Below are 26,222 nucleotides of genomic sequence, written 5' to 3'. Positions count from 1 at the left end.
AGGTGCTCCAGACTCCTTTTTATTTTTCTCTCCCTTTTTGTCTTTCTTGAAACCAGAGATCAGGGGAAAGCGCGAACGCAGTCCCCCACTACCAGAAATTATGCAGTCGAGTATCCCGCATTTGGGGACATCGCAGGGGTCAGCACATCCGAAGTGCAATGGATGAGCCTCACCCTGGGAGAACCACCTTCGTGATCATGGTGTCTCCCCTGCCAGGTAAGTATGAGTTGGAAGGGGACAGGGCGAGGGCGGCCCGCATGGCATCTCCCCGCAGAGCGAGGGTGGCATCCACACAGGGAAGGCCTGAGGCCGGGCGAGGCAGAGCATGGGCCTTGTGAGGCCCAAGGTTGCCCAGCCAAGGGCCCTGTGCCCACTTTGGAAAGCGCGCAGCTACCCACAGCAGCTTCCCACAGGCCTCGGCCGGCCTGCAAAATTTGCATGTCCACGCCCACCAGCAGCGCCAATCAGGGCCCTGCTTTCACTACTCTGCACGCAGCTCACATGGGGGGAAAGCCAGGGCTACAGCTAGCACACCAGAGGGCTTGGCAGGTCGAAATCGGGCCCAAAAGCAGATCTGTCAGGCCCTCCAAACTGTGCGCAAGCAAAGGCTACGGCAAGCAGAGAAGAGGGCTTGCCAGGCCGAAATCGGGCCCAGAAGCACGTTTCTAAGCCCTAACCCAGCATCCCCCAAGCTCGTCAATTCGCATATGTAATGGGCCCTCGCCCACTCCCCATTCCAGCCAGCTTACAGCACCCTGGACGGACGACAAGAAACGTCAAAGGGTGCTCCAGACTCCTTTTTATTTTTCTCTCCCTTTTTGTCTTTCTTGAAACCAGAGATCAGGGGAAAGCGCGAACGCAGTCCCCCACTACCAGAAATTATGCAGTCGAGTATCCCGCATTTGGGGACATCGCAGGGGTCAGCACATCCGAAGTGCAATGGATGAGCCTCACCCTGGGAGAACCACCTTCGTGATCATGGTGTCTCCCCTGCCAGGTAAGTATGAGTTGGAAGGGGACAGGGCGAGGGCGGCCCGCATGGCATCTCCCCGCAGAGCGAGGGTGGCATCCACACAGGGAAGGCCTGAGGCCGGGCGAGGCAGAGCATGGGCCTTGTGAGGCCCAAGGTTGCCCAGCCAAGGGCCCTGTGCCCACTTTGGAAAGCGCGCAGCTACCCACAGCAGCTTCCCACAGGCCTCGGCCGGCCTGCAAAATTTGCATGTCCACGCCCACCAGGGCCCTGCTTTCACTATACTGCACGCAGCTCACACGGGCGGGAAAGCCAGGGCTACAGCACTCACAGAAGGGGGCTTGCCAGGTCGATTTTGGGCCCAGAAGCAGAGATTTGGGGCTTTTGATGCTCAAGACCTGCCACTGAAGCCAACTCTAGAGTAGGCAGTGACCTGTTGCCTGGCTAGGCCCCAGTTGACTGCTTGTGGCTGAAAGTCAGAGACAAAGCGGCCAGCAAGCGAGCAGGGGTTCTCGCCCCGAGCCCCTCACGCCTTCCCGAACGCTCCCAAACGCAGCAGAACCCTCGCCGGGCAGAGCCCTCGCCGGGCCACAGCCTGGGGTTCTCAGCCAGAGTCTGGGCCCGGGAAGGCTAGGGTGAGGCAAGTGGCTGGCAGCCAGGCCACAGCCCCAGGGCTGGCGATCGAAAGGAGCAGACATGTCACCTGGCCAGGGCCTACTGCCCTGTCTCTGGATAGGTCCCCAGAGTGGGAGGCTTCAACTATCCCATCATTCCCCAGGCTCAGCACTTTGCATGCTATCCCCTCTTGCCCACGCCCCCTTCCAATCCAGCCGCAGCACCCTGGACAGACCACAGAAGACGACGAAAGGTGCTCCAGACTCCTTTTTATTTTTCTCTCCCTTTTTGTCTTTCTTGAAACCAGAGATCAGGGGAAAGCGCGAACGCAGTCCCCCACTACCAGAAATTATGCAGTCGAGTATCCCGCATTTGGGGACATCGCAGGGGTCAGCACATCCGAAGTGCAATGGATGAGCCTCACCCTGGGAGAACCACCTTCGTGATCATGGTGTCTCCCCTGCCAGGTAAGTATGAGTTGGAAGGGGACAGGGCGAGGGCGGCCCGCATGGCATCTCCCCGCAGAGCGAGGGTGGCATCCACACAGGGAAGGCCTGAGGCCGGGCGAGGCAGAGCATGGGCCTTGTGAGGCCCAAGGTTGCCCAGCCAAGGGCCCTGTGCCCACTTTGGAAAGCGCGCAGCTACCCACAGCAGCTTCCCACAGGCCTCGGCCGGCCTGCAAAATTTGCATGTCCACGCCCACCAGCAGCGCCAATCAGGGCCCTGCTTTCACTACTCTGCACGCAGCTCACATGGGGGGAAAGCCAGGGCTACAGCTAGCACACCAGAGGGCTTGGCAGGTCGAAATCGGGCCCAAAAGCAGATCTGTCAGGCCCTCCAAACTGTGCGCAAGCAAAGGCTACGGCAAGCAGAGAAGAGGGCTTGCCAGGCCGAAATCGGACCCAGAAGCACGTTTCTAAGCCCTAACCCAGCATCCCCCAAGCTCGTCAATTCGCATATGTAATGGGCCCTCGCCCACTCCCCATTCCAGCCAGCTTACAGCACCCTGGACGGACGACAAGAAACGTCAAAGGGTGCTCCAGACTCCTTTTTATTTTTCTCTCCCTTTTTGTCTTTCTTGAAACCAGAGATCAGGGGAAAGCGCGAACGCAGTCCCCCACTACCAGAAATTATGCAGTCGAGTATCCCGCATTTGGGGACATCGCAGGGGTCAGCACATCCGAAGTGCAATGGATGAGCCTCACCCTGGGAGAACCACCTTCGTGATCATGGTGTCTCCCCTGCCAGGTAAGTATGAGTTGGAAGGGGACAGGGCGAGGGCGGCCCGCATGGCATCTCCCCGCAGAGCGAGGGTGGCATCCACACAGGGAAGGCCTGAGGCCGGGCGAGGCAGAGCATGGGCCTTGTGAGGCCCAAGGTTGCCCAGCCAAGGGCCCTGTGCCCACTTTGGAAAGCGCGCAGCTACCCACAGCAGCTTCCCACAGGCCTCGGCCGGCCTGCAAAATTTGCATGTCCACGCCCACCAGGGCCCTGCTTTCACTATACTGCACGCAGCTCACACGGGCGGGAAAGCCAGGGCTACAGCACTCACAGAAGGGGGCTTGCCAGGTCGATTTTGGGCCCAGAAGCAGAGATTTGGGGCTTTTGATGCTCAAGACCTGCCACTGAAGCCAACTCTAGAGTAGGCAGTGACCTGTTGCCTGGCTAGGCCCCAGTTGACTGCTTGTGGCTGAAAGTCAGAGACAAAGCGGCCAGCAAGCGAGCAGGGGTTCTCGCCCCGAGCCCCTCACGCCTTCCCGAACGCTCCCAAACGCAGCAGAACCCTCGCCGGGCAGAGCCCTCGCCGGGCCACAGCCTGGGGTTCTCAGCCAGAGTCTGGGCCCGGGAAGGCTAGGGTGAGGCAAGTGGCTGGCAGCCAGGCCACAGCCCCAGGGCTGGCGATCGAAAGGAGCAGACATGTCACCTGGCCAGGGCCTACTGCCCTGTCTCTGGATAGGTCCCCAGAGTGGGAGGCTTCAACTATCCCATCATTCCCCAGGCTCAGCACTTTGCATGCTATCCCCTCTTGCCCACGCCCCCTTCCAATCCAGCCGCAGCACCCTGGACAGACCACAGAAGACGACGAAAGGTGCTCCAGACTCCTTTTTATTTTTCTCTCCCTTTTTGTCTTTCTTGAAACCAGAGATCAGGGGAAAGCGCGAACGCAGTCCCCCACTACCAGAAATTATGCAGTCGAGTATCCCGCATTTGGGGACATCGCAGGGGTCAGCACATCCGAAGTGCAATGGATGAGCCTCACCCTGGGAGAACCACCTTCGTGATCATGGTGTCTCCCCTGCCAGGTAAGTATGAGTTGGAAGGGGACAGGGCGAGGGCGGCCCGCATGGCATCTCCCCGCAGAGCGAGGGTGGCATCCACACAGGGAAGGCCTGAGGCCGGGCGAGGCAGAGCATGGGCCTTGTGAGGCCCAAGGTTGCCCAGCCAAGGGCCCTGTGCCCACTTTGGAAAGCGCGCAGCTACCCACAGCAGCTTCCCACAGGCCTCGGCCGGCCTGCAAAATTTGCATGTCCACGCCCACCAGCAGCGCCAATCAGGGCCCTGCTTTCACTACTCTGCACGCAGCTCACATGGGGGGAAAGCCAGGGCTACAGCTAGCACACCAGAGGGCTTGGCAGGTCGAAATCGGGCCCAAAAGCAGATCTGTCAGGCCCTCCAAACTGTGCGCAAGCAAAGGCTACGGCAAGCAGAGAAGAGGGCTTGCCAGGCCGAAATCGGACCCAGAAGCACGTTTCTAAGCCCTAACCCAGCATCCCCCAAGCTCGTCAATTCGCATATGTAATGGGCCCTCGCCCACTCCCCATTCCAGCCAGCTTACAGCACCCTGGACGGACGACAAGAAACGTCAAAGGGTGCTCCAGACTCCTTTTTATTTTTCTCTCCCTTTTTGTCTTTCTTGAAACCAGAGATCAGGGGAAAGCGCGAACGCAGTCCCCCACTACCAGAAATTATGCAGTCGAGTATCCCGCATTTGGGGACATCGCAGGGGTCAGCACATCCGAAGTGCAATGGATGAGCCTCACCCTGGGAGAACCACCTTCGTGATCATGGTGTCTCCCCTGCCAGGTAAGTATGAGTTGGAAGGGGACAGGGCGAGGGCGGCCCGCATGGCATCTCCCCGCAGAGCGAGGGTGGCATCCACACAGGGAAGGCCTGAGGCCGGGCGAGGCAGAGCATGGGCCTTGTGAGGCCCAAGGTTGCCCAGCCAAGGGCCCTGTGCCCACTTTGGAAAGCGCGCAGCTACCCACAGCAGCTTCCCACAGGCCTCGGCCGGCCTGCAAAATTTGCATGTCCACGCCCACCAGGGCCCTGCTTTCACTATACTGCACGCAGCTCACACGGGCGGGAAAGCCAGGGCTACAGCACTCACAGAAGGGGGCTTGCCAGGTCGATTTTGGGCCCAGAAGCAGAGATTTGGGGCTTTTGATGCTCAAGACCTGCCACTGAAGCCAACTCTAGAGTAGGCAGTGACCTGTTGCCTGGCTAGGCCCCAGTTGACTGCTTGTGGCTGAAAGTCAGAGACAAAGCGGCCAGCAAGCGAGCAGGGGTTCTCGCCCCGAGCCCCTCACGCCTTCCCGAACGCTCCCAAACGCAGCAGAACCCTCGCCGGGCAGAGCCCTCGCCGGGCCACAGCCTGGGGTTCTCAGCCAGAGTCTGGGCCCGGGAAGGCTAGGGTGAGGCAAGTGGCTGGCAGCCAGGCCACAGCCCCAGGGCTGGCGATCGAAAGGAGCAGACATGTCACCTGGCCAGGGCCTACTGCCCTGTCTCTGGATAGGTCCCCAGAGTGGGAGGCTTCAACTATCCCATCATTCCCCAGGCTCAGCACTTTGCATGCTATCCCCTCTTGCCCACGCCCCCTTCCAATCCAGCCGCAGCACCCTGGACAGACCACAGAAGACGACGAAAGGTGCTCCAGACTCCTTTTTATTTTTCTCTCCCTTTTTGTCTTTCTTGAAACCAGAGATCAGGGGAAAGCGCGAACGCAGTCCCCCACTACCAGAAATTATGCAGTCGAGTATCCCGCATTTGGGGACATCGCAGGGGTCAGCACATCCGAAGTGCAATGGATGAGCCTCACCCTGGGAGAACCACCTTCGTGATCATGGTGTCTCCCCTGCCAGGTAAGTATGAGTTGGAAGGGGACAGGGCGAGGGCGGCCCGCATGGCATCTCCCCGCAGAGCGAGGGTGGCATCCACACAGGGAAGGCCTGAGGCCGGGCGAGGCAGAGCATGGGCCTTGTGAGGCCCAAGGTTGCCCAGCCAAGGGCCCTGTGCCCACTTTGGAAAGCGCGCAGCTACCCACAGCAGCTTCCCACAGGCCTCGGCCGGCCTGCAAAATTTGCATGTCCACGCCCACCAGGGCCCTGCTTTCACTATACTGCACGCAGCTCACACGGGCGGGAAAGCCAGGGCTACAGCACTCACAGAAGGGGGCTTGCCAGGTCGATTTTGGGCCCAGAAGCAGAGATTTGGGGCTTTTGATGCTCAAGACCTGCCACTGAAGCCAACTCTAGAGTAGGCAGTGACCTGTTGCCTGGCTAGGCCCCAGTTGACTGCTTGTGGCTGAAAGTCAGAGACAAAGCGGCCAGCAAGCGAGCAGGGGTTCTCGCCCCGAGCCCCTCACGCCTTCCCGAACGCTCCCAAACGCAGCAGAACCCTCGCCGGGCAGAGCCCTCGCCGGGCCACAGCCTGGGGTTCTCAGCCAGAGTCTGGGCCCGGGAAGGCTAGGGTGAGGCAAGTGGCTGGCAGCCAGGCCACAGCCCCAGGGCTGGCGATCGAAAGGAGCAGACATGTCACCTGGCCAGGGCCTACTGCCCTGTCTCTGGATAGGTCCCCAGAGTGGGAGGCTTCAACTATCCCATCATTCCCCAGGCTCAGCACTTTGCATGCTATCCCCTCTTGCCCACGCCCCCTTCCAATCCAGCCGCAGCACCCTGGACAGACCACAGAAGACGACGAAAGGTGCTCCAGACTCCTTTTTATTTTTCTCTCCCTTTTTGTCTTTCTTGAAACCAGAGATCAGGGGAAAGCGCGAACGCAGTCCCCCACTACCAGAAATTATGCAGTCGAGTATCCCGCATTTGGGGACATCGCAGGGGTCAGCACATCCGAAGTGCAATGGATGAGCCTCACCCTGGGAGAACCACCTTCGTGATCATGGTGTCTCCCCTGCCAGGTAAGTATGAGTTGGAAGGGGACAGGGCGAGGGCGGCCCGCATGGCATCTCCCCGCAGAGCGAGGGTGGCATCCACACAGGGAAGGCCTGAGGCCGGGCGAGGCAGAGCATGGGCCTTGTGAGGCCCAAGGTTGCCCAGCCAAGGGCCCTGTGCCCACTTTGGAAAGCGCGCAGCTACCCACAGCAGCTTCCCACAGGCCTCGGCCGGCCTGCAAAATTTGCATGTCCACGCCCACCAGGGCCCTGCTTTCACTATACTGCACGCAGCTCACACGGGCGGGAAAGCCAGGGCTACAGCACTCACAGAAGGGGGCTTGCCAGGTCGATTTTGGGCCCAGAAGCAGAGATTTGGGGCTTTTGATGCTCAAGACCTGCCACTGAAGCCAACTCTAGAGTAGGCAGTGACCTGTTGCCTGGCTAGGCCCCAGTTGACTGCTTGTGGCTGAAAGTCAGAGACAAAGCGGCCAGCAAGCGAGCAGGGGTTCTCGCCCCGAGCCCCTCACGCCTTCCCGAACGCTCCCAAACGCAGCAGAACCCTCGCCGGGCAGAGCCCTCGCCGGGCCACAGCCTGGGGTTCTCAGCCAGAGTCTGGGCCCGGGAAGGCTAGGGTGAGGCAAGTGGCTGGCAGCCAGGCCACAGCCCCAGGGCTGGCGATCGAAAGGAGCAGACATGTCACCTGGCCAGGGCCTACTGCCCTGTCTCTGGATAGGTCCCCAGAGTGGGAGGCTTCAACTATCCCATCATTCCCCAGGCTCAGCACTTTGCATGCTATCCCCTCTTGCCCACGCCCCCTTCCAATCCAGCCGCAGCACCCTGGACAGACCACAGAAGACGACGAAAGGTGCTCCAGACTCCTTTTTATTTTTCTCTCCCTTTTTGTCTTTCTTGAAACCAGAGATCAGGGGAAAGCGCGAACGCAGTCCCCCACTACCAGAAATTATGCAGTCGAGTATCCCGCATTTGGGGACATCGCAGGGGTCAGCACATCCGAAGTGCAATGGATGAGCCTCACCCTGGGAGAACCACCTTCGTGATCATGGTGTCTCCCCTGCCAGGTAAGTATGAGTTGGAAGGGGACAGGGCGAGGGCGGCCCGCATGGCATCTCCCCGCAGAGCGAGGGTGGCATCCACACAGGGAAGGCCTGAGGCCGGGCGAGGCAGAGCATGGGCCTTGTGAGGCCCAAGGTTGCCCAGCCAAGGGCCCTGTGCCCACTTTGGAAAGCGCGCAGCTACCCACAGCAGCTTCCCACAGGCCTCGGCCGGCCTGCAAAATTTGCATGTCCACGCCCACCAGGGCCCTGCTTTCACTATACTGCACGCAGCTCACACGGGCGGGAAAGCCAGGGCTACAGCACTCACAGAAGGGGGCTTGCCAGGTCGATTTTGGGCCCAGAAGCAGAGATTTGGGGCTTTTGATGCTCAAGACCTGCCACTGAAGCCAACTCTAGAGTAGGCAGTGACCTGTTGCCTGGCTAGGCCCCAGTTGACTGCTTGTGGCTGAAAGTCAGAGACAAAGCGGCCAGCAAGCGAGCAGGGGTTCTCGCCCCGAGCCCCTCACGCCTTCCCGAACGCTCCCAAACGCAGCAGAACCCTCGCCGGGCAGAGCCCTCGCCGGGCCACAGCCTGGGGTTCTCAGCCAGAGTCTGGGCCCGGGAAGGCTAGGGTGAGGCAAGTGGCTGGCAGCCAGGCCACAGCCCCAGGGCTGGCGATCGAAAGGAGCAGACATGTCACCTGGCCAGGGCCTACTGCCCTGTCTCTGGATAGGTCCCCAGAGTGGGAGGCTTCAACTATCCCATCATTCCCCAGGCTCAGCACTTTGCATGCTATCCCCTCTTGCCCACGCCCCCTTCCAATCCAGCCGCAGCACCCTGGACAGACCACAGAAGACGACGAAAGGTGCTCCAGACTCCTTTTTATTTTTCTCTCCCTTTTTGTCTTTCTTGAAACCAGAGATCAGGGGAAAGCGCGAACGCAGTCCCCCACTACCAGAAATTATGCAGTCGAGTATCCCGCATTTGGGGACATCGCAGGGGTCAGCACATCCGAAGTGCAATGGATGAGCCTCACCCTGGGAGAACCACCTTCGTGATCATGGTGTCTCCCCTGCCAGGTAAGTATGAGTTGGAAGGGGACAGGGCGAGGGCGGCCCGCATGGCATCTCCCCGCAGAGCGAGGGTGGCATCCACACAGGGAAGGCCTGAGGCCGGGCGAGGCAGAGCATGGGCCTTGTGAGGCCCAAGGTTGCCCAGCCAAGGGCCCTGTGCCCACTTTGGAAAGCGCGCAGCTACCCACAGCAGCTTCCCACAGGCCTCGGCCGGCCTGCAAAATTTGCATGTCCACGCCCACCAGGGCCCTGCTTTCACTATACTGCACGCAGCTCACACGGGCGGGAAAGCCAGGGCTACAGCACTCACAGAAGGGGGCTTGCCAGGTCGATTTTGGGCCCAGAAGCAGAGATTTGGGGCTTTTGATGCTCAAGACCTGCCACTGAAGCCAACTCTAGAGTAGGCAGTGACCTGTTGCCTGGCTAGGCCCCAGTTGACTGCTTGTGGCTGAAAGTCAGAGACAAAGCGGCCAGCAAGCGAGCAGGGGTTCTCGCCCCGAGCCCCTCACGCCTTCCCGAACGCTCCCAAACGCAGCAGAACCCTCGCCGGGCAGAGCCCTCGCCGGGCCACAGCCTGGGGTTCTCAGCCAGAGTCTGGGCCCGGGAAGGCTAGGGTGAGGCAAGTGGCTGGCAGCCAGGCCACAGCCCCAGGGCTGGCGATCGAAAGGAGCAGACATGTCACCTGGCCAGGGCCTACTGCCCTGTCTCTGGATAGGTCCCCAGAGTGGGAGGCTTCAACTATCCCATCATTCCCCAGGCTCAGCACTTTGCATGCTATCCCCTCTTGCCCACGCCCCCTTCCAATCCAGCCGCAGCACCCTGGACAGACCACAGAAGACGACGAAAGGTGCTCCAGACTCCTTTTTATTTTTCTCTCCCTTTTTGTCTTTCTTGAAACCAGAGATCAGGGGAAAGCGCGAACGCAGTCCCCCACTACCAGAAATTATGCAGTCGAGTATCCCGCATTTGGGGACATCGCAGGGGTCAGCACATCCGAAGTGCAATGGATGAGCCTCACCCTGGGAGAACCACCTTCGTGATCATGGTGTCTCCCCTGCCAGGTAAGTATGAGTTGGAAGGGGACAGGGCGAGGGCGGCCCGCATGGCATCTCCCCGCAGAGCGAGGGTGGCATCCACACAGGGAAGGCCTGAGGCCGGGCGAGGCAGAGCATGGGCCTTGTGAGGCCCAAGGTTGCCCAGCCAAGGGCCCTGTGCCCACTTTGGAAAGCGCGCAGCTACCCACAGCAGCTTCCCACAGGCCTCGGCCGGCCTGCAAAATTTGCATGTCCACGCCCACCAGGGCCCTGCTTTCACTATACTGCACGCAGCTCACACGGGCGGGAAAGCCAGGGCTACAGCACTCACAGAAGGGGGCTTGCCAGGTCGATTTTGGGCCCAGAAGCAGAGATTTGGGGCTTTTGATGCTCAAGACCTGCCACTGAAGCCAACTCTAGAGTAGGCAGTGACCTGTTGCCTGGCTAGGCCCCAGTTGACTGCTTGTGGCTGAAAGTCAGAGACAAAGCGGCCAGCAAGCGAGCAGGGGTTCTCGCCCCGAGCCCCTCACGCCTTCCCGAACGCTCCCAAACGCAGCAGAACCCTCGCCGGGCAGAGCCCTCGCCGGGCCACAGCCTGGGGTTCTCAGCCAGAGTCTGGGCCCGGGAAGGCTAGGGTGAGGCAAGTGGCTGGCAGCCAGGCCACAGCCCCAGGGCTGGCGATCGAAAGGAGCAGACATGTCACCTGGCCAGGGCCTACTGCCCTGTCTCTGGATAGGTCCCCAGAGTGGGAGGCTTCAACTATCCCATCATTCCCCAGGCTCAGCACTTTGCATGCTATCCCCTCTTGCCCACGCCCAAAGGTGCTCCAGACTCCTTTTTATTTTTCTCTCCCTTTTTGTCTTTCTTGAAACCAGAGATCAGGGGAAAGCGCGAACGCAGTCCCCCACTACCAGAAATTATGCAGTCGAGTATCCCGCATTTGGGGACATCGCAGGGGTCAGCACATCCGAAGTGCAATGGATGAGCCTCACCCTGGGAGAACCACCTTCGTGATCATGGTGTCTCCCCTGCCAGGTAAGTATGAGTTGGAAGGGGACAGGGCGAGGGCGGCCCGCATGGCATCTCCCCGCAGAGCGAGGGTGGCATCCACACAGGGAAGGCCTGAGGCCGGGCGAGGCAGAGCATGGGCCTTGTGAGGCCCAAGGTTGCCCAGCCAAGGGCCCTGTGCCCACTTTGGAAAGCGCGCAGCTACCCACAGCAGCTTCCCACAGGCCTCGGCCGGCCTGCAAAATTTGCATGTCCACGCCCACCAGGGCCCTGCTTTCACTATACTGCACGCAGCTCACACGGGCGGGAAAGCCAGGGCTACAGCACTCACAGAAGGGGGCTTGCCAGGTCGATTTTGGGCCCAGAAGCAGAGATTTGGGGCTTTTGATGCTCAAGACCTGCCACTGAAGCCAACTCTAGAGTAGGCAGTGACCTGTTGCCTGGCTAGGCCCCAGTTGACTGCTTGTGGCTGAAAGTCAGAGACAAAGCGGCCAGCAAGCGAGCAGGGGTTCTCGCCCCGAGCCCCTCACGCCTTCCCGAACGCTCCCAAACGCAGCAGAACCCTCGCCGGGCAGAGCCCTCGCCGGGCCACAGCCTGGGGTTCTCAGCCAGAGTCTGGGCCCGGGAAGGCTAGGGTGAGGCAAGTGGCTGGCAGCCAGGCCACAGCCCCAGGGCTGGCGATCGAAAGGAGCAGACATGTCACCTGGCCAGGGCCTACTGCCCTGTCTCTGGATAGGTCCCCAGAGTGGGAGGCTTCAACTATCCCATCATTCCCCAGGCTCAGCACTTTGCATGCTATCCCCTCTTGCCCACGCCCCCTTCCAATCCAGCCGCAGCACCCTGGACAGACCACAGAAGACGACGAAAGGTGCTCCAGACTCCTTTTTATTTTTCTCTCCCTTTTTGTCTTTCTTGAAACCAGAGATCAGGGGAAAGCGCGAACGCAGTCCCCCACTACCAGAAATTATGCAGTCGAGTATCCCGCATTTGGGGACATCGCAGGGGTCAGCACATCCGAAGTGCAATGGATGAGCCTCACCCTGGGAGAACCACCTTCGTGATCATGGTGTCTCCCCTGCCAGGTAAGTATGAGTTGGAAGGGGACAGGGCGAGGGCGGCCCGCATGGCATCTCCCCGCAGAGCGAGGGTGGCATCCACACAGGGAAGGCCTGAGGCCGGGCGAGGCAGAGCATGGGCCTTGTGAGGCCCAAGGTTGCCCAGCCAAGGGCCCTGTGCCCACTTTGGAAAGCGCGCAGCTACCCACAGCAGCTTCCCACAGGCCTCGGCCGGCCTGCAAAATTTGCATGTCCACGCCCACCAGGGCCCTGCTTTCACTATACTGCACGCAGCTCACACGGGCGGGAAAGCCAGGGCTACAGCACTCACAGAAGGGGGCTTGCCAGGTCGATTTTGGGCCCAGAAGCAGAGATTTGGGGCTTTTGATGCTCAAGACCTGCCACTGAAGCCAACTCTAGAGTAGGCAGTGACCTGTTGCCTGGCTAGGCCCCAGTTGACTGCTTGTGGCTGAAAGTCAGAGACAAAGCGGCCAGCAAGCGAGCAGGGGTTCTCGCCCCGAGCCCCTCACGCCTTCCCGAACGCTCCCAAACGCAGCAGAACCCTCGCCGGGCAGAGCCCTCGCCGGGCCACAGCCTGGGGTTCTCAGCCAGAGTCTGGGCCCGGGAAGGCTAGGGTGAGGCAAGTGGCTGGCAGCCAGGCCACAGCCCCAGGGCTGGCGATCGAAAGGAGCAGACATGTCACCTGGCCAGGGCCTACTGCCCTGTCTCTGGATAGGTCCCCAGAGTGGGAGGCTTCAACTATCCCATCATTCCCCAGGCTCAGCACTTTGCATGCTATCCCCTCTTGCCCACGCCCCCTTCCAATCCAGCCGCAGCACCCTGGACAGACCACAGAAGACGACGAAAGGTGCTCCAGACTCCTTTTTATTTTTCTCTCCCTTTTTGTCTTTCTTGAAACCACCAGAGATCAGGGGAAAGCGCGAACGCAGTCCCCCACTACCAGAAATTATGCGAGTCGAGTATCCCGCATTTGGGGACATCGCAGGGGTCAGCACATCCGAAGTGCAATGGATGAGCCTCACCCTGGAGAACCACCTTCGTGATCATGGTGTCTCCCCTGCCAGGTAAGTATGAGTTGGAAGGGGACAGGGCGAGGGCGGCCCGCATGGCATCTCCCCGCAGAGCGAGGGTGGCATCCACACAGGGAAGGCCTGAGGCCGGGCGAGGCAGAGCATGGGCCTTGTGAGCCCAAGGTTGCCCAGCCAAGGGCCCTGTGCCCACTTTGGAAAGCGCGCAGCTACCCACAGCAGCTTCCCACAGGCCTCGGCCGGCCTGCAAAATTTGCATGTCCACGCCCACCAGGGCCCTGCTTTCACTATACTGCACGCAGCTCACACGGGCGGGAAAGCCAGGGCTACAGCACTCACAGAAGGGGGCTTGCAGGTCGATTTTGGGCCCAGAAGCAGAGATTTGGGGCTTTTGATGCTCAAGACCTGCCACTGAAGCCAACTCTAGAGTAGGCAGTGACCTGTTGCCTGGCTAGGCCCCAGTTGACTGCTTGTGGCTGAAAGTCAGAGACACAAGCGGCCAGCAAGCGAGCAGGGGGTTCTCGCCCCGAGCCCCTCACGCCTTCCCGAACGCTCCCAACGCAGCAGAACCCTCGCCGGGCAGAGCCCTCGCCGGGCCACAGCCTGGGGTTCTCAGCCAGAGTCTGGGCCCGGGAAGGCTAGGGTGAGGCAAGTGGCTGGCAGCCAGGCCACAGCCCCAGGGCTGGCGATCGAAAGGAGCAGACATGTCACCTGGCCAGGGCCTACTGCCCTGTCTCTGGATAGGTCCCAGAGTGGGAGGCTTCAACTATCCCATCATTCCCCAGGCTCAGCACTTTGCATGCTATCCCCTCTTGCCCACGCCCCCTTCCAATCCAGCCGCAGCACCCTGGACAGACCACAGAAGACGACGAAAGGTGCTCCAGACTCCTTTTTATTTTTCTCTCCCTTTTTGTCTTTCTTGAAACCAGAGATCAGGGAAAGCGCGAACGCAGTCCCCCACTACCAGAAATTATGCAGTCGAGTATCCCGCATTTGGGGACATCGCAGGGGTCAGCACATCCGAAGTGCAATGGATGAGCCTCACCCTGGGAGAACCACCTTCGTGATCATGGTGTCTCCCCTGCCAGGTAAGTATGAGTTGGAAGGGGACAGGGCGAGGGCGGCCCGCATGGCATCTCCCCGCAGAGCGAGGGTGGCATCCACACAGGGAAGGCCTGAGGCCGGGCGAGGCAGAGCATGGGCCTTGTGAGGCCCAAGGTTGCCCAGCCAAGGGCCCTGTGCCCACTTTGGAAAGCGCGCAGCTACCCACAGCAGCTTCCCACAGGCCTCGGCCGGCCTGCAAAATTTGCATGTCCACGCCCACCAGGGCCCTGCTTTCACTATACTGCACGCAGCTCACACGGGCGGGAAAGCCAGGGCTACAGCACTCACAGAAGGGGGCTTGCCAGGTCGATTTTGGGCCCAGAAGCAGAGATTTGGGGCTTTTGATGCTCAAGACCTGCCACTGAAGCCAACTCTAGAGTAGGCAGTGACCTGTTGCCTGGCTAGGCCCCAGTTGACTGCTTGTGGCTGAAAGTCAGAGACAAAGCGGCCAGCAAGCGAGCAGGGGTTCTCGCCCCGAGCCCCTCACGCCTTCCCGAACGCTCCCAAACGCAGCAGAACCCTCGCCGGGCAGAGCCCTCGCCGGGCCACAGCCTGGGGTTCTCAGCCAGAGTCTGGGCCCGGGAAGGCTAGGGTGAGGCAAGTGGCTGGCAGCCAGGCCACAGCCCCAGGGCTGGCGATCGAAAGGAGCAGACATGTCACCTGGCCAGGGCCTACTGCCCTGTCTCTGGATAGGTCCCCAGAGTGGGAGGCTTCAACTATCCCATCATTCCCCAGGCTCAGCACTTTGCATGCTATCCCCTCTTGCCCACGCCCCCTTCCAATCCAGCCGCAGCACCCTGGACAGACCACAGAAGACGACGAAAGGTGCTCCAGACTCCTTTTTATTTTTCTCTCCCTTTTTGTCTTTCTTGAAACCAGAGATCAGGGGAAAGCGCGAACGCAGTCCCCCACTACCAGAAATTATGCAGTCGAGTATCCCGCATTTGGGGACATCGCAGGGGTCAGCACATCCGAAGTGCAATGGATGAGCCTCACCCTGGGAGAACCACCTTCGTGATCATGGTGTCTCCCCTGCCAGGTAAGTATGAGTTGGAAGGGGACAGGGCGAGGGCGGCCCGCATGGCATCTCCCCGCAGAGCGAGGGTGGCATCCACACAGGGAAGGCCTGAGGCCGGGCGAGGCAGAGCATGGGCCTTGTGAGGCCCAAGGTTGCCCAGCCAAGGGCCCTGTGCCCACTTTGGAAAGCGCGCAGCTACCCACAGCAGCTTCCCACAGGCCTCGGCCGGCCTGCAAAATTTGCATGTCCACGCCCACCAGGGCCCTGCTTTCACTATACTGCACGCAGCTCACACGGGCGGGAAAGCCAGGGCTACAGCACTCACAGAAGGGGGCTTGCCAGGTCGATTTTGGGCCCAGAAGCAGAGATTTGGGGCTTTTGATGCTCAAGACCTGCCACTGAAGCCAACTCTAGAGTAGGCAGTGACCTGTTGCCTGGCTAGGCCCCAGTTGACTGCTTGTGGCTGAAAGTCAGAGACAAAGCGGCCAGCAAGCGAGCAGGGGTTCTCGCCCCGAGCCCCTCACGCCTTCCCGAACGCTCCCAAACGCAGCAGAACCCTCGCCGGGCAGAGCCCTCGCCGGGCCACAGCCTGGGGTTCTCAGCCAGAGTCTGGGCCCGGGAAGGCTAGGGTGAGGCAAGTGGCTGGCAGCCAGGCCACAGCCCCAGGGCTGGCGATCGAAAGGAGCAGACATGTCACCTGGCCAGGGCCTACTGCCCTGTCTCTGGATAGGTCCCCAGAGTGGGAGGCTTCAACTATCCCATCATTCCCCAGGCTCAGCACTTTGCATGCTATCCCCTCTTGCCCACGCCCCCTTCCAATCCAGCCGCAGCACCCTGGACAGACCACAGAAGACGACGAAAGGTGCTCCAGACTCCTTTTTATTTTTCTCTCCCTTTTTGTCTTTCTTGAAACCAGAGATCAGGGGAAAGCGCGAACGCAGTCCCCCACTACCAGAAATTATGCAGTCGAGTATCCCGCATTTGGGGACATCGCAGGGGTCAGCACATCCGAAGTGCAATGGATGAGCCTCACCCTGGGAGAACCACCTTCGTGATCATGGTGTCTCCCCTGCCAGGTAAGTATGAGTTGGAAGGGGACAGGGCGAGGGCGGCCCGCATGGCATCTCCCCGCAGAGCGAGGGTGGCATCCACACAGGGAAGGCCTGAGGCCGGGCGAGGCAGAGCATGGGCCTTGTGAGGCCCAAGGTTGCCCAGCCAAGGGCCCTGTGCCCACTTTGGAAAGCGCGCAGCTACCCACAGCAGCTTCCCACAGGCCTCGGCCGGCCTGCAAAATTTGCATGTCCACGCCCACCAGGGCCCTGCTTTCACTATACTGCACGCAGCTCACACGGGCGGGAAAGCCAGGGCTACAGCACTCACAGAAGGGGGCTTGCCAGGTCGATTTTGGGCCCAGAAGCAGAGATTTGGGGCTTTTGATGCTCAAGACCTGCCACTGAAGCCAACTCTAGAGTAGGCAGTGACCTGTTGCCTGGCTAGGCCCCAGTTGACTGCTTGTGGCTGAAAGTCAGAGACAAAGCGGCCAGCAAGCGAGCAGGGGTTCTCGCCCCGAGCCCCTCACGCCTTCCCGAACGCTCCCAAACGCAGCAGAACCCTCGCCGGGCAGAGCCCTCGCCGGGCCACAGCCTGGGGTTCTCAGCCAGAGTCTGGGCCCGGGAAGGCTAGGGTGAGGCAAGTGGCTGGCAGCCAGGCCACAGCCCCAGGGCTGGCGATCGAAAGGAGCAGACATGTCACCTGGCCAGGGCCTACTGCCCTGTCTCTGGATAGGTCCCCAGAGTGGGAGGCTTCAACTATCCCATCATTCCCCAGGCTCAGCACTTTGCATGCTATCCCCTCTTGCCCACGCCCCCTTCCAATCCAGCCGCAGCACCCTGGACAGACCACAGAAGACGACGAAAGGTGCTCCAGACTCCTTTTTATTTTTCTCTCCCTTTTTGTCTTTCTTGAAACCAGAGATCAGGGGAAAGCGCGAACGCAGTCCCCCACTACCAGAAATTATGCAGTCGAGTATCCCGCATTTGGGGACATCGCAGGGGTCAGCACATCCGAAGTGCAATGGATGAGCCTCACCCTGGGAGAACCACCTTCGTGATCATGGTGTCTCCCCTGCCAGGTAAGTATGAGTTGGAAGGGGACAGGGCGAGGGCGGCCCGCATGGCATCTCCCCGCAGAGCGAGGGTGGCATCCACACAGGGAAGGCCTGAGGCCGGGCGAGGCAGAGCATGGGCCTTGTGAGGCCCAAGGTTGCCCAGCCAAGGGCCCTGTGCCCACTTTGGAAAGCGCGCAGCTACCCACAGCAGCTTCCCACAGGCCTCGGCCGGCCTGCAAAATTTGCATGTCCACGCCCACCAGGGCCCTGCTTTCACTATACTGCACGCAGCTCACACGGGCGGGAAAGCCAGGGCTACAGCACTCACAGAAGGGGGCTTGCCAGGTCGATTTTGGGCCCAGAAGCAGAGATTTGGGGCTTTTGATGCTCAAGACCTGCCACTGAAGCCAACTCTAGAGTAGGCAGTGACCTGTTGCCTGGCTAGGCCCCAGTTGACTGCTTGTGGCTGAAAGTCAGAGACAAAGCGGCCAGCAAGCGAGCAGGGGTTCTCGCCCCGAGCCCCTCACGCCTTCCCGAACGCTCCCAAACGCAGCAGAACCCTCGCCGGGCAGAGCCCTCGCCGGGCCACAGCCTGGGGTTCTCAGCCAGAGTCTGGGCCCGGGAAGGCTAGGGTGAGGCAAGTGGCTGGCAGCCAGGCCACAGCCCCAGGGCTGGCGATCGAAAGGAGCAGACATGTCACCTGGCCAGGGCCTACTGCCCTGTCTCTGGATAGGTCCCCAGAGTGGGAGGCTTCAACTATCCCATCATTCCCCAGGCTCAGCACTTTGCATGCTATCCCCTCTTGCCCACGCCCCCTTCCAATCCAGCCGCAGCACCCTGGACAGACCACAGAAGACGACGAAAGGTGCTCCAGACTCCTTTTTATTTTTCTCTCCCTTTTTGTCTTTCTTGAAACCAGAGATCAGGGGAAAGCGCGAACGCAGTCCCCCACTACCAGAAATTATGCAGTCGAGTATCCCGCATTTGGGGACATCGCAGGGGTCAGCACATCCGAAGTGCAATGGATGAGCCTCACCCTGGGAGAACCACCTTCGTGATCATGGTGTCTCCCCTGCCAGGTAAGTATGAGTTGGAAGGGGACAGGGCGAGGGCGGCCCGCATGGCATCTCCCCGCAGAGCGAGGGTGGCATCCACACAGGGAAGGCCTGAGGCCGGGCGAGGCAGAGCATGGGCCTTGTGAGGCCCAAGGTTGCCCAGCCAAGGGCCCTGTGCCCACTTTGGAAAGCGCGCAGCTACCCACAGCAGCTTCCCACAGGCCTCGGCCGGCCTGCAAAATTTGCATGTCCACGCCCACCAGGGCCCTGCTTTCACTATACTGCACGCAGCTCACACGGGCGGGAAAGCCAGGGCTACAGCACTCACAGAAGGGGGCTTGCCAGGTCGATTTTGGGCCCAGAAGCAGAGATTTGGGGCTTTTGATGCTCAAGACCTGCCACTGAAGCCAACTCTAGAGTAGGCAGTGACCTGTTGCCTGGCTAGGCCCCAGTTGACTGCTTGTGGCTGAAAGTCAGAGACAAAGCGGCCAGCAAGCGAGCAGGGGTTCTCGCCCCGAGCCCCTCACGCCTTCCCGAACGCTCCCAAACGCAGCAGAACCCTCGCCGGGCAGAGCCCTCGCCGGGCCACAGCCTGGGGTTCTCAGCCAGAGTCTGGGCCCGGGAAGGCTAGGGTGAGGCAAGTGGCTGGCAGCCAGGCCACAGCCCCAGGGCTGGCGATCGAAAGGAGCAGACATGTCACCTGGCCAGGGCCTACTGCCCTGTCTCTGGATAGGTCCCCAGAGTGGGAGGCTTCAACTATCCCATCATTCCCCAGGCTCAGCACTTTGCATGCTATCCCCTCTTGCCCACGCCCCCTTCCAATCCAGCCGCAGCACCCTGGACAGACCACAGAAGACGACGAAAGGTGCTCCAGACTCCTTTTTATTTTTCTCTCCCTTTTTGTCTTTCTTGAAACCAGAGATCAGGGGAAAGCGCGAACGCAGTCCCCCACTACCAGAAATTATGCAGTCGAGTATCCCGCATTTGGGGACATCGCAGGGGTCAGCACATCCGAAGTGCAATGGATGAGCCTCACCCTGGGAGAACCACCTTCGTGATCATGGTGTCTCCCCTGCCAGGTAAGTATGAGTTGGAAGGGGACAGGGCGAGGGCGGCCCGCATGGCATCTCCCCGCAGAGCGAGGGTGGCATCCACACAGGGAAGGCCTGAGGCCGGGCGAGGCAGAGCATGGGCCTTGTGAGGCCCAAGGTTGCCCAGCCAAGGGCCCTGTGCCCACTTTGGAAAGCGCGCAGCTACCCACAGCAGCTTCCCACAGGCCTCGGCCGGCCTGCAAAATTTGCATGTCCACGCCCACCAGGGCCCTGCTTTCACTATACTGCACGCAGCTCACACGGGCGGGAAAGCCAGGGCTACAGCACTCACAGAAGGGGGCTTGCCAGGTCGATTTTGGGCCCAGAAGCAGAGATTTGGGGCTTTTGATGCTCAAGACCTGCCACTGAAGCCAACTCTAGAGTAGGCAGTGACCTGTTGCCTGGCTAGGCCCCAGTTGACTGCTTGTGGCTGAAAGTCAGAGACAAAGCGGCCAGCAAGCGAGCAGGGGTTCTCGCCCCGAGCCCCTCACGCCTTCCCGAACGCTCCCAAACGCAGCAGAACCCTCGCCGGGCAGAGCCCTCGCCGGGCCACAGCCTGGGGTTCTCAGCCAGAGTCTGGGCCCGGGAAGGCTAGGGTGAGGCAAGTGGCTGGCAGCCAGGCCACAGCCCCAGGGCTGGCGATCGAAAGGAGCAGACATGTCACCTGGCCAGGGCCTACTGCCCTGTCTCTGGATAGGTCCCCAGAGTGGGAGGCTTCAACTATCCCATCATTCCCCAGGCTCAGCACTTTGCATGCTATCCCCTCTTGCCCACGCCCCCTTCCAATCCAGCCGCAGCACCCTGGACAGACCACAGAAGACGACGAAAGGTGCTCCAGACTCCTTTTTATTTTTCTCTCCCTTTTTGTCTTTCTTGAAACCAGAGATCAGGGGAAAGCGCGAACGCAGTCCCCCACTACCAGAAATTATGCAGTCGAGTATCCCGCATTTGGGGACATCGCAGGGGTCAGCACATCCGAAGTGCAATGGATGAGCCTCACCCTGGGAGAACCACCTTCGTGATCATGGTGTCTCCCCTGCCAGGTAAGTATGAGTTGGAAGGGGACAGGGCGAGGGCGGCCCGCATGGCATCTCCCCGCAGAGCGAGGGTGGCATCCACACAGGGAAGGCCTGAGGCCGGGCGAGGCAGAGCATGGGCCTTGTGAGGCCCAAGGTTGCCCAGCCAAGGGCCCTGTGCCCACTTTGGAAAGCGCGCAGCTACCCACAGCAGCTTCCCACAGGCCTCGGCCGGCCTGCAAAATTTGCATGTCCACGCCCACCAGGGCCCTGCTTTCACTATACTGCACGCAGCTCACACGGGCGGGAAAGCCAGGGCTACAGCACTCACAGAAGGGGGCTTGCCAGGTCGATTTTGGGCCCAGAAGCAGAGATTTGGGGCTTTTGATGCTCAAGACCTGCCACTGAAGCCAACTCTAGAGTAGGCAGTGACCTGTTGCCTGGCTAGGCCCCAGTTGACTGCTTGTGGCTGAAAGTCAGAGACAAAGCGGCCAGCAAGCGAGCAGGGGTTCTCGCCCCGAGCCCCTCACGCCTTCCCGAACGCTCCCAAACGCAGCAGAACCCTCGCCGGGCAGAGCCCTCGCCGGGCCACAGCCTGGGGTTCTCAGCCAGAGTCTGGGCCCGGGAAGGCTAGGGTGAGGCAAGTGGCTGGCAGCCAGGCCACAGCCCCAGGGCTGGCGATCGAAAGGAGCAGACATGTCACCTGGCCAGGGCCTACTGCCCTGTCTCTGGATAGGTCCCCAGAGTGGGAGGCTTCAACTATCCCATCATTCCCCAGGCTCAGCACTTTGCATGCTATCCCCTCTTGCCCACGCCCCCTTCCAATCCAGCCGCAGCACCCTGGACAGACCACAGAAGACGACGAAAGGTGCTCCAGACTCCTTTTTATTTTTCTCTCCCTTTTTGTCTTTCTTGAAACCAGAGATCAGGGGAAAGCGCGAACGCAGTCCCCCACTACCAGAAATTATGCAGTCGAGTATCCCGCATTTGGGGACATCGCAGGGGTCAGCACATCCGAAGTGCAATGGATGAGCCTCACCCTGGGAGAACCACCTTCGTGATCATGGTGTCTCCCCTGCCAGGTAAGTATGAGTTGGAAGGGGACAGGGCGAGGGCGGCCCGCATGGCATCTCCCCGCAGAGCGAGGGTGGCATCCACACAGGGAAGGCCTGAGGCCGGGCGAGGCAGAGCATGGGCCTTGTGAGGCCCAAGGTTGCCCAGCCAAGGGCCCTGTGCCCACTTTGGAAAGCGCGCAGCTACCCACAGCAGCTTCCCACAGGCCTCGGCCGGCCTGCAAAATTTGCATGTCCACGCCCACCAGGGCCCTGCTTTCACTATACTGCACGCAGCTCACACGGGCGGGAAAGCCAGGGCTACAGCACTCACAGAAGGGGGCTTGCCAGGTCGATTTTGGGCCCAGAAGCAGAGATTTGGGGCTTTTGATGCTCAAGACCTGCCACTGAAGCCAACTCTAGAGTAGGCAGTGACCTGTTGCCTGGCTAGGCCCCAGTTGACTGCTTGTGGCTGAAAGTCAGAGACAAAGCGGCCAGCAAGCGAGCAGGGGTTCTCGCCCCGAGCCCCTCACGCCTTCCCGAACGCTCCCAAACGCAGCAGAACCCTCGCCGGGCAGAGCCCTCGCCGGGCCACAGCCTGGGGTTCTCAGCCAGAGTCTGGGCCCGGGAAGGCTAGGGTGAGGCAAGTGGCTGGCAGCCAGGCCACAGCCCCAGGGCTGGCGATCGAAAGGAGCAGACATGTCACCTGGCCAGGGCCTACTGCCCTGTCTCTGGATAGGTCCCCAGAGTGGGAGGCTTCAACTATCCCATCATTCCCCAGGCTCAGCACTTTGCATGCTATCCCCTCTTGCCCACGCCCCCTTCCAATCCAGCCGCAGCACCCTGGACAGACCACAGAAGACGACGAAAGGTGCTCCAGACTCCTTTTTATTTTTCTCTCCCTTTTTGTCTTTCTTGAAACCAGAGATCAGGGGAAAGCGCGAACGCAGTCCCCCACTACCAGAAATTATGCAGTCGAGTATCCCGCATTTGGGGACATCGCAGGGGTCAGCACATCCGAAGTGCAATGGATGAGCCTCACCCTGGGAGAACCACCTTCGTGATCATGGTGTCTCCCCTGCCAGGTAAGTATGAGTTGGAAGGGGACAGGGCGAGGGCGGCCCGCATGGCATCTCCCCGCAGAGCGAGGGTGGCATCCACACAGGGAAGGCCTGAGGCCGGGCGAGGCAGAGCATGGGCCTTGTGAGGCCCAAGGTTGCCCAGCCAAGGGCCCTGTGCCCACTTTGGAAAGCGCGCAGCTACCCACAGCAGCTTCCCACAGGCCTCGGCCGGCCTGCAAAATTTGCATGTCCACGCCCACCAGCAGCGCCAATCAGGGCCCTGCTTTCACTACTCTGCACGCAGCTCACATGGGGGGAAAGCCAGGGCTACAGCTAGCACACCAGAGGGCTTGGCAGGTCGAAATCGGGCCCAAAAGCAGATCTGTCAGGCCCTCCAAACTGTGCGCAAGCAAAGGCTACGGCAAGCAGAGAAGAGGGCTTGCCAGGCCGAAATCGGACCCAGAAGCACGTTTCTAAGCCCTAACCCAGCATCCCCCAAGCTCGTCAATTCGCATATGTAATGGGCCCTCGCCCACTCCCCATTCCAGCCAGCTTACAGCACCCTGGACGGACGACAAGAAACGTCAAAGGGTGCTCCAGACTCCTTTTTATTTTTCTCTCCCTTTTTGTCTTTCTTGAAACCAGAGATCAGGGGAAAGCGCGAACGCAGTCCCCCACTACCAGAAATTATGCAGTCGAGTATCCCGCATTTGGGGACATCGCAGGGGTCAGCACATCCGAAGTGCAATGGATGAGCCTCACCCTGGGAGAACCACCTTCGTGATCATGGTGTCTCCCCTGCCAGGTAAGTATGAGTTGGAAGGGGACAGGGCGAGGGCGGCCCGCATGGCATCTCCCCGCAGAGCGAGGGTGGCATCCACACAGGGAAGGCCTGAGGCCGGGCGAGGCAGAGCATGGGCCTTGTGAGGCCCAAGGTTGCCCAGCCAAGGGCCCTGTGCCCACTTTGGAAAGCGCGCAGCTACCCACAGCAGCTTCCCACAGGCCTCGGCCGGCCTGCAAAATTTGCATGTCCACGCCCACCAGGGCCCTGCTTTCACTATACTGCACGCAGCTCACACGGGCGGGAAAGCCAGGGCTACAGCACTCACAGAAGGGGGCTTGCCAGGTCGATTTTGGGCCCAGAAGCAGAGATTTGGGGCTTTTGATGCTCAAGACCTGCCACTGAAGCCAACTCTAGAGTAGGCAGTGACCTGTTGCCTGGCTAGGCCCCAGTTGACTGCTTGTGGCTGAAAGTCAGAGACAAAGCGGCCAGCAAGCGAGCAGGGGTTCTCGCCCCGAGCCCCTCACGCCTTCCCGAACGCTCCCAAACGCAGCAGAACCCTCGCCGGGCAGAGCCCTCGCCGGGCCACAGCCTGGGGTTCTCAGCCAGAGTCTGGGCCCGGGAAGGCTAGGGTGAGGCAAGTGGCTGGCAGCCAGGCCACAGCCCCAGGGCTGGCGATCGAAAGGAGCAGACATGTCACCTGGCCAGGGCCTACTGCCCTGTCTCTGGATAGGTCCCCAGAGTGGGAGGCTTCAACTATCCCATCATTCCCCAGGCTCAGCACTTTGCATGCTATCCCCTCTTGCCCACGCCCCCTTCCAATCCAGCCGCAGCACCCTGGACAGACCACAGAAGACGACGAAAGGTGCTCCAGACTCCTTTTTATTTTTCTCTCCCTTTTTGTCTTTCTTGAAACCAGAGATCAGGGGAAAGCGCGAACGCAGTCCCCCACTACCAGAAATTATGCAGTCGAGTATCCCGCATTTGGGGACATCGCAGGGGTCAGCACATCCGAAGTGCAATGGATGAGCCTCACCCTGGGAGAACCACCTTCGTGATCATGGTGTCTCCCCTGCCAGGTAAGTATGAGTTGGAAGGGGACAGGGCGAGGGCGGCCCGCATGGCATCTCCCCGCAGAGCGAGGGTGGCATCCACACAGGGAAGGCCTGAGGCCGGGCGAGGCAGAGCATGGGCCTTGTGAGGCCCAAGGTTGCCCAGCCAAGGGCCCTGTGCCCACTTTGGAAAGCGCGCAGCTACCCACAGCAGCTTCCCACAGGCCTCGGCCGGCCTGCAAAATTTGCATGTCCACGCCCACCAGGGCCCTGCTTTCACTATACTGCACGCAGCTCACACGGGCGGGAAAGCCAGGGCTACAGCACTCACAGAAGGGGGCTTGCCAGGTCGATTTTGGGCCCAGAAGCAGAGATTTGGGGCTTTTGATGCTCAAGACCTGCCACTGAAGCCAACTCTAGAGTAGGCAGTGACCTGTTGCCTGGCTAGGCCCCAGTTGACTGCTTGTGGCTGAAAGTCAGAGACAAAGCGGCCAGCAAGCGAGCAGGGGTTCTCGCCCCGAGCCCCTCACGCCTTCCCGAACGCTCCCAAACGCAGCAGAACCCTCGCCGGGCAGAGCCCTCGCCGGGCCACAGCCTGGGGTTCTCAGCCAGAGTCTGGGCCCGGGAAGGCTAGGGTGAGGCAAGTGGCTGGCAGCCAGGCCACAGCCCCAGGGCTGGCGATCGAAAGGAGCAGACATGTCACCTGGCCAGGGCCTACTGCCCTGTCTCTGGATAGGTCCCCAGAGTGGGAGGCTTCAACTATCCCATCATTCCCCAGGCTCAGCACTTTGCATGCTATCCCCTCTTGCCCACGCCCCCTTCCAATCCAGCCGCAGCACCCTGGACAGACCACAGAAGACGACGAAAGGTGCTCCAGACTCCTTTTTATTTTTCTCTCCCTTTTTGTCTTTCTTGAAACCAGAGATCAGGGGAAAGCGCGAACGCAGTCCCCCACTACCAGAAATTATGCAGTCGAGTATCCCGCATTTGGGGACATCGCAGGGGTCAGCACATCCGAAGTGCAATGGATGAGCCTCACCCTGGGAGAACCACCTTCGTGATCATGGTGTCTCCCCTGCCAGGTAAGTATGAGTTGGAAGGGGACAGGGCGAGGGCGGCCCGCATGGCATCTCCCCGCAGAGCGAGGGTGGCATCCACACAGGGAAGGCCTGAGGCCGGGCGAGGCAGAGCATGGGCCTTGTGAGGCCCAAGGTTGCCCAGCCAAGGGCCCTGTGCCCACTTTGGAAAGCGCGCAGCTACCCACAGCAGCTTCCCACAGGCCTCGGCCGGCCTGCAAAATTTGCATGTCCACGCCCACCAGGGCCCTGCTTTCACTATACTGCACGCAGCTCACACGGGCGGGAAAGCCAGGGCTACAGCACTCACAGAAGGGGGCTTGCCAGGTCGATTTTGGGCCCAGAAGCAGAGATTTGGGGCTTTTGATGCTCAAGACCTGCCACTGAAGCCAACTCTAGAGTAGGCAGTGACCTGTTGCCTGGCTAGGCCCCAGTTGACTGCTTGTGGCTGAAAGTCAGAGACAAAGCGGCCAGCAAGCGAGCAGGGGTTCTCGCCCCGAGCCCCTCACGCCTTCCCGAACGCTCCCAAACGCAGCAGAACCCTCGCCGGGCAGAGCCCTCGCCGGGCCACAGCCTGGGGTTCTCAGCCAGAGTCTGGGCCCGGGAAGGCTAGGGTGAGGCAAGTGGCTGGCAGCCAGGCCACAGCCCCAGGGCTGGCGATCGAAAGGAGCAGACATGTCACCTGGCCAGGGCCTACTGCCCTGTCTCTGGATAGGTCCCCAGAGTGGGAGGCTTCAACTATCCCATCATTCCCCAGGCTCAGCACTTTGCATGCTATCC

The 26,222-nt window shown here is 60.6% G+C and overlaps 26 non-coding genes across 26 annotated transcripts; all 26 read right to left on the bottom strand.

Moving 5' to 3' along the window:
* Positions 1-60: 60 nt before the first annotated feature.
* LOC144820393 (U1 spliceosomal RNA) lies at positions 61-224 on the bottom strand. Its single transcript, XR_013607723.1, has one exon. It is a non-coding gene; the product is annotated as a U1 spliceosomal RNA (small nuclear RNA).
* A 617-nt stretch (positions 225-841) lies between these two features.
* On the bottom strand, positions 842-1,005 carry LOC144820392 (U1 spliceosomal RNA). Its single transcript, XR_013607722.1, has one exon. It is a non-coding gene; the product is annotated as a U1 spliceosomal RNA (small nuclear RNA).
* Positions 1,006-1,896: 891 nt separating this feature from the next.
* Positions 1,897-2,060, bottom strand: LOC144820391 (U1 spliceosomal RNA). The gene has a single exon (XR_013607721.1). It is a non-coding gene; the product is annotated as a U1 spliceosomal RNA (small nuclear RNA).
* Positions 2,061-2,677: 617 nt separating this feature from the next.
* On the bottom strand, positions 2,678-2,841 carry LOC144820389 (U1 spliceosomal RNA). Its single transcript, XR_013607720.1, has one exon. It is a non-coding gene; the product is annotated as a U1 spliceosomal RNA (small nuclear RNA).
* Positions 2,842-3,732: 891 nt separating this feature from the next.
* Positions 3,733-3,896, bottom strand: LOC144820388 (U1 spliceosomal RNA). The gene has a single exon (XR_013607719.1). It is a non-coding gene; the product is annotated as a U1 spliceosomal RNA (small nuclear RNA).
* Positions 3,897-4,513: 617 nt separating this feature from the next.
* Positions 4,514-4,677, bottom strand: LOC144820387 (U1 spliceosomal RNA). The gene has a single exon (XR_013607718.1). It is a non-coding gene; the product is annotated as a U1 spliceosomal RNA (small nuclear RNA).
* Positions 4,678-5,568: 891 nt separating this feature from the next.
* LOC144820386 (U1 spliceosomal RNA) lies at positions 5,569-5,732 on the bottom strand. The gene has a single exon (XR_013607717.1). It is a non-coding gene; the product is annotated as a U1 spliceosomal RNA (small nuclear RNA).
* An 891-nt stretch (positions 5,733-6,623) lies between these two features.
* Positions 6,624-6,787, bottom strand: LOC144820385 (U1 spliceosomal RNA). Its single transcript, XR_013607716.1, has one exon. It is a non-coding gene; the product is annotated as a U1 spliceosomal RNA (small nuclear RNA).
* An 891-nt stretch (positions 6,788-7,678) lies between these two features.
* Positions 7,679-7,842, bottom strand: LOC144820384 (U1 spliceosomal RNA). Its single transcript, XR_013607715.1, has one exon. It is a non-coding gene; the product is annotated as a U1 spliceosomal RNA (small nuclear RNA).
* Positions 7,843-8,733: 891 nt separating this feature from the next.
* LOC144820383 (U1 spliceosomal RNA) lies at positions 8,734-8,897 on the bottom strand. The gene has a single exon (XR_013607714.1). It is a non-coding gene; the product is annotated as a U1 spliceosomal RNA (small nuclear RNA).
* Positions 8,898-9,788: 891 nt separating this feature from the next.
* Positions 9,789-9,952, bottom strand: LOC144820382 (U1 spliceosomal RNA). Its single transcript, XR_013607713.1, has one exon. It is a non-coding gene; the product is annotated as a U1 spliceosomal RNA (small nuclear RNA).
* An 844-nt stretch (positions 9,953-10,796) lies between these two features.
* Positions 10,797-10,960, bottom strand: LOC144820381 (U1 spliceosomal RNA). The gene has a single exon (XR_013607712.1). It is a non-coding gene; the product is annotated as a U1 spliceosomal RNA (small nuclear RNA).
* Positions 10,961-11,851: 891 nt separating this feature from the next.
* Positions 11,852-12,015, bottom strand: LOC144820380 (U1 spliceosomal RNA). The gene has a single exon (XR_013607711.1). It is a non-coding gene; the product is annotated as a U1 spliceosomal RNA (small nuclear RNA).
* Positions 12,016-12,909: 894 nt separating this feature from the next.
* LOC144820490 (U1 spliceosomal RNA) lies at positions 12,910-13,073 on the bottom strand. The gene has a single exon (XR_013607817.1). It is a non-coding gene; the product is annotated as a U1 spliceosomal RNA (small nuclear RNA).
* An 888-nt stretch (positions 13,074-13,961) lies between these two features.
* On the bottom strand, positions 13,962-14,125 carry LOC144820471 (U1 spliceosomal RNA). The gene has a single exon (XR_013607798.1). It is a non-coding gene; the product is annotated as a U1 spliceosomal RNA (small nuclear RNA).
* An 891-nt stretch (positions 14,126-15,016) lies between these two features.
* LOC144820379 (U1 spliceosomal RNA) lies at positions 15,017-15,180 on the bottom strand. The gene has a single exon (XR_013607710.1). It is a non-coding gene; the product is annotated as a U1 spliceosomal RNA (small nuclear RNA).
* Positions 15,181-16,071: 891 nt separating this feature from the next.
* On the bottom strand, positions 16,072-16,235 carry LOC144820378 (U1 spliceosomal RNA). The gene has a single exon (XR_013607709.1). It is a non-coding gene; the product is annotated as a U1 spliceosomal RNA (small nuclear RNA).
* An 891-nt stretch (positions 16,236-17,126) lies between these two features.
* On the bottom strand, positions 17,127-17,290 carry LOC144820377 (U1 spliceosomal RNA). Its single transcript, XR_013607708.1, has one exon. It is a non-coding gene; the product is annotated as a U1 spliceosomal RNA (small nuclear RNA).
* Positions 17,291-18,181: 891 nt separating this feature from the next.
* Positions 18,182-18,345, bottom strand: LOC144820376 (U1 spliceosomal RNA). Its single transcript, XR_013607707.1, has one exon. It is a non-coding gene; the product is annotated as a U1 spliceosomal RNA (small nuclear RNA).
* Positions 18,346-19,236: 891 nt separating this feature from the next.
* Positions 19,237-19,400, bottom strand: LOC144820375 (U1 spliceosomal RNA). Its single transcript, XR_013607706.1, has one exon. It is a non-coding gene; the product is annotated as a U1 spliceosomal RNA (small nuclear RNA).
* An 891-nt stretch (positions 19,401-20,291) lies between these two features.
* On the bottom strand, positions 20,292-20,455 carry LOC144820374 (U1 spliceosomal RNA). Its single transcript, XR_013607705.1, has one exon. It is a non-coding gene; the product is annotated as a U1 spliceosomal RNA (small nuclear RNA).
* An 891-nt stretch (positions 20,456-21,346) lies between these two features.
* Positions 21,347-21,510, bottom strand: LOC144820373 (U1 spliceosomal RNA). The gene has a single exon (XR_013607704.1). It is a non-coding gene; the product is annotated as a U1 spliceosomal RNA (small nuclear RNA).
* An 891-nt stretch (positions 21,511-22,401) lies between these two features.
* On the bottom strand, positions 22,402-22,565 carry LOC144820372 (U1 spliceosomal RNA). Its single transcript, XR_013607703.1, has one exon. It is a non-coding gene; the product is annotated as a U1 spliceosomal RNA (small nuclear RNA).
* Positions 22,566-23,182: 617 nt separating this feature from the next.
* On the bottom strand, positions 23,183-23,346 carry LOC144820371 (U1 spliceosomal RNA). The gene has a single exon (XR_013607702.1). It is a non-coding gene; the product is annotated as a U1 spliceosomal RNA (small nuclear RNA).
* An 891-nt stretch (positions 23,347-24,237) lies between these two features.
* Positions 24,238-24,401, bottom strand: LOC144820370 (U1 spliceosomal RNA). The gene has a single exon (XR_013607701.1). It is a non-coding gene; the product is annotated as a U1 spliceosomal RNA (small nuclear RNA).
* An 891-nt stretch (positions 24,402-25,292) lies between these two features.
* On the bottom strand, positions 25,293-25,456 carry LOC144820369 (U1 spliceosomal RNA). Its single transcript, XR_013607700.1, has one exon. It is a non-coding gene; the product is annotated as a U1 spliceosomal RNA (small nuclear RNA).
* Positions 25,457-26,222: the final 766 nt, after the last annotated feature.

Source organism: Lissotriton helveticus, chromosome 2_1 (assembly GCF_964261635.1).
Source record: "Lissotriton helveticus chromosome 2_1, aLisHel1.1, whole genome shotgun sequence".
Taxonomy (NCBI): domain Eukaryota; kingdom Metazoa; phylum Chordata; class Amphibia; order Caudata; family Salamandridae; genus Lissotriton; species Lissotriton helveticus.
This window is presented reverse-complemented; position numbering and strand designations above follow the sequence as displayed.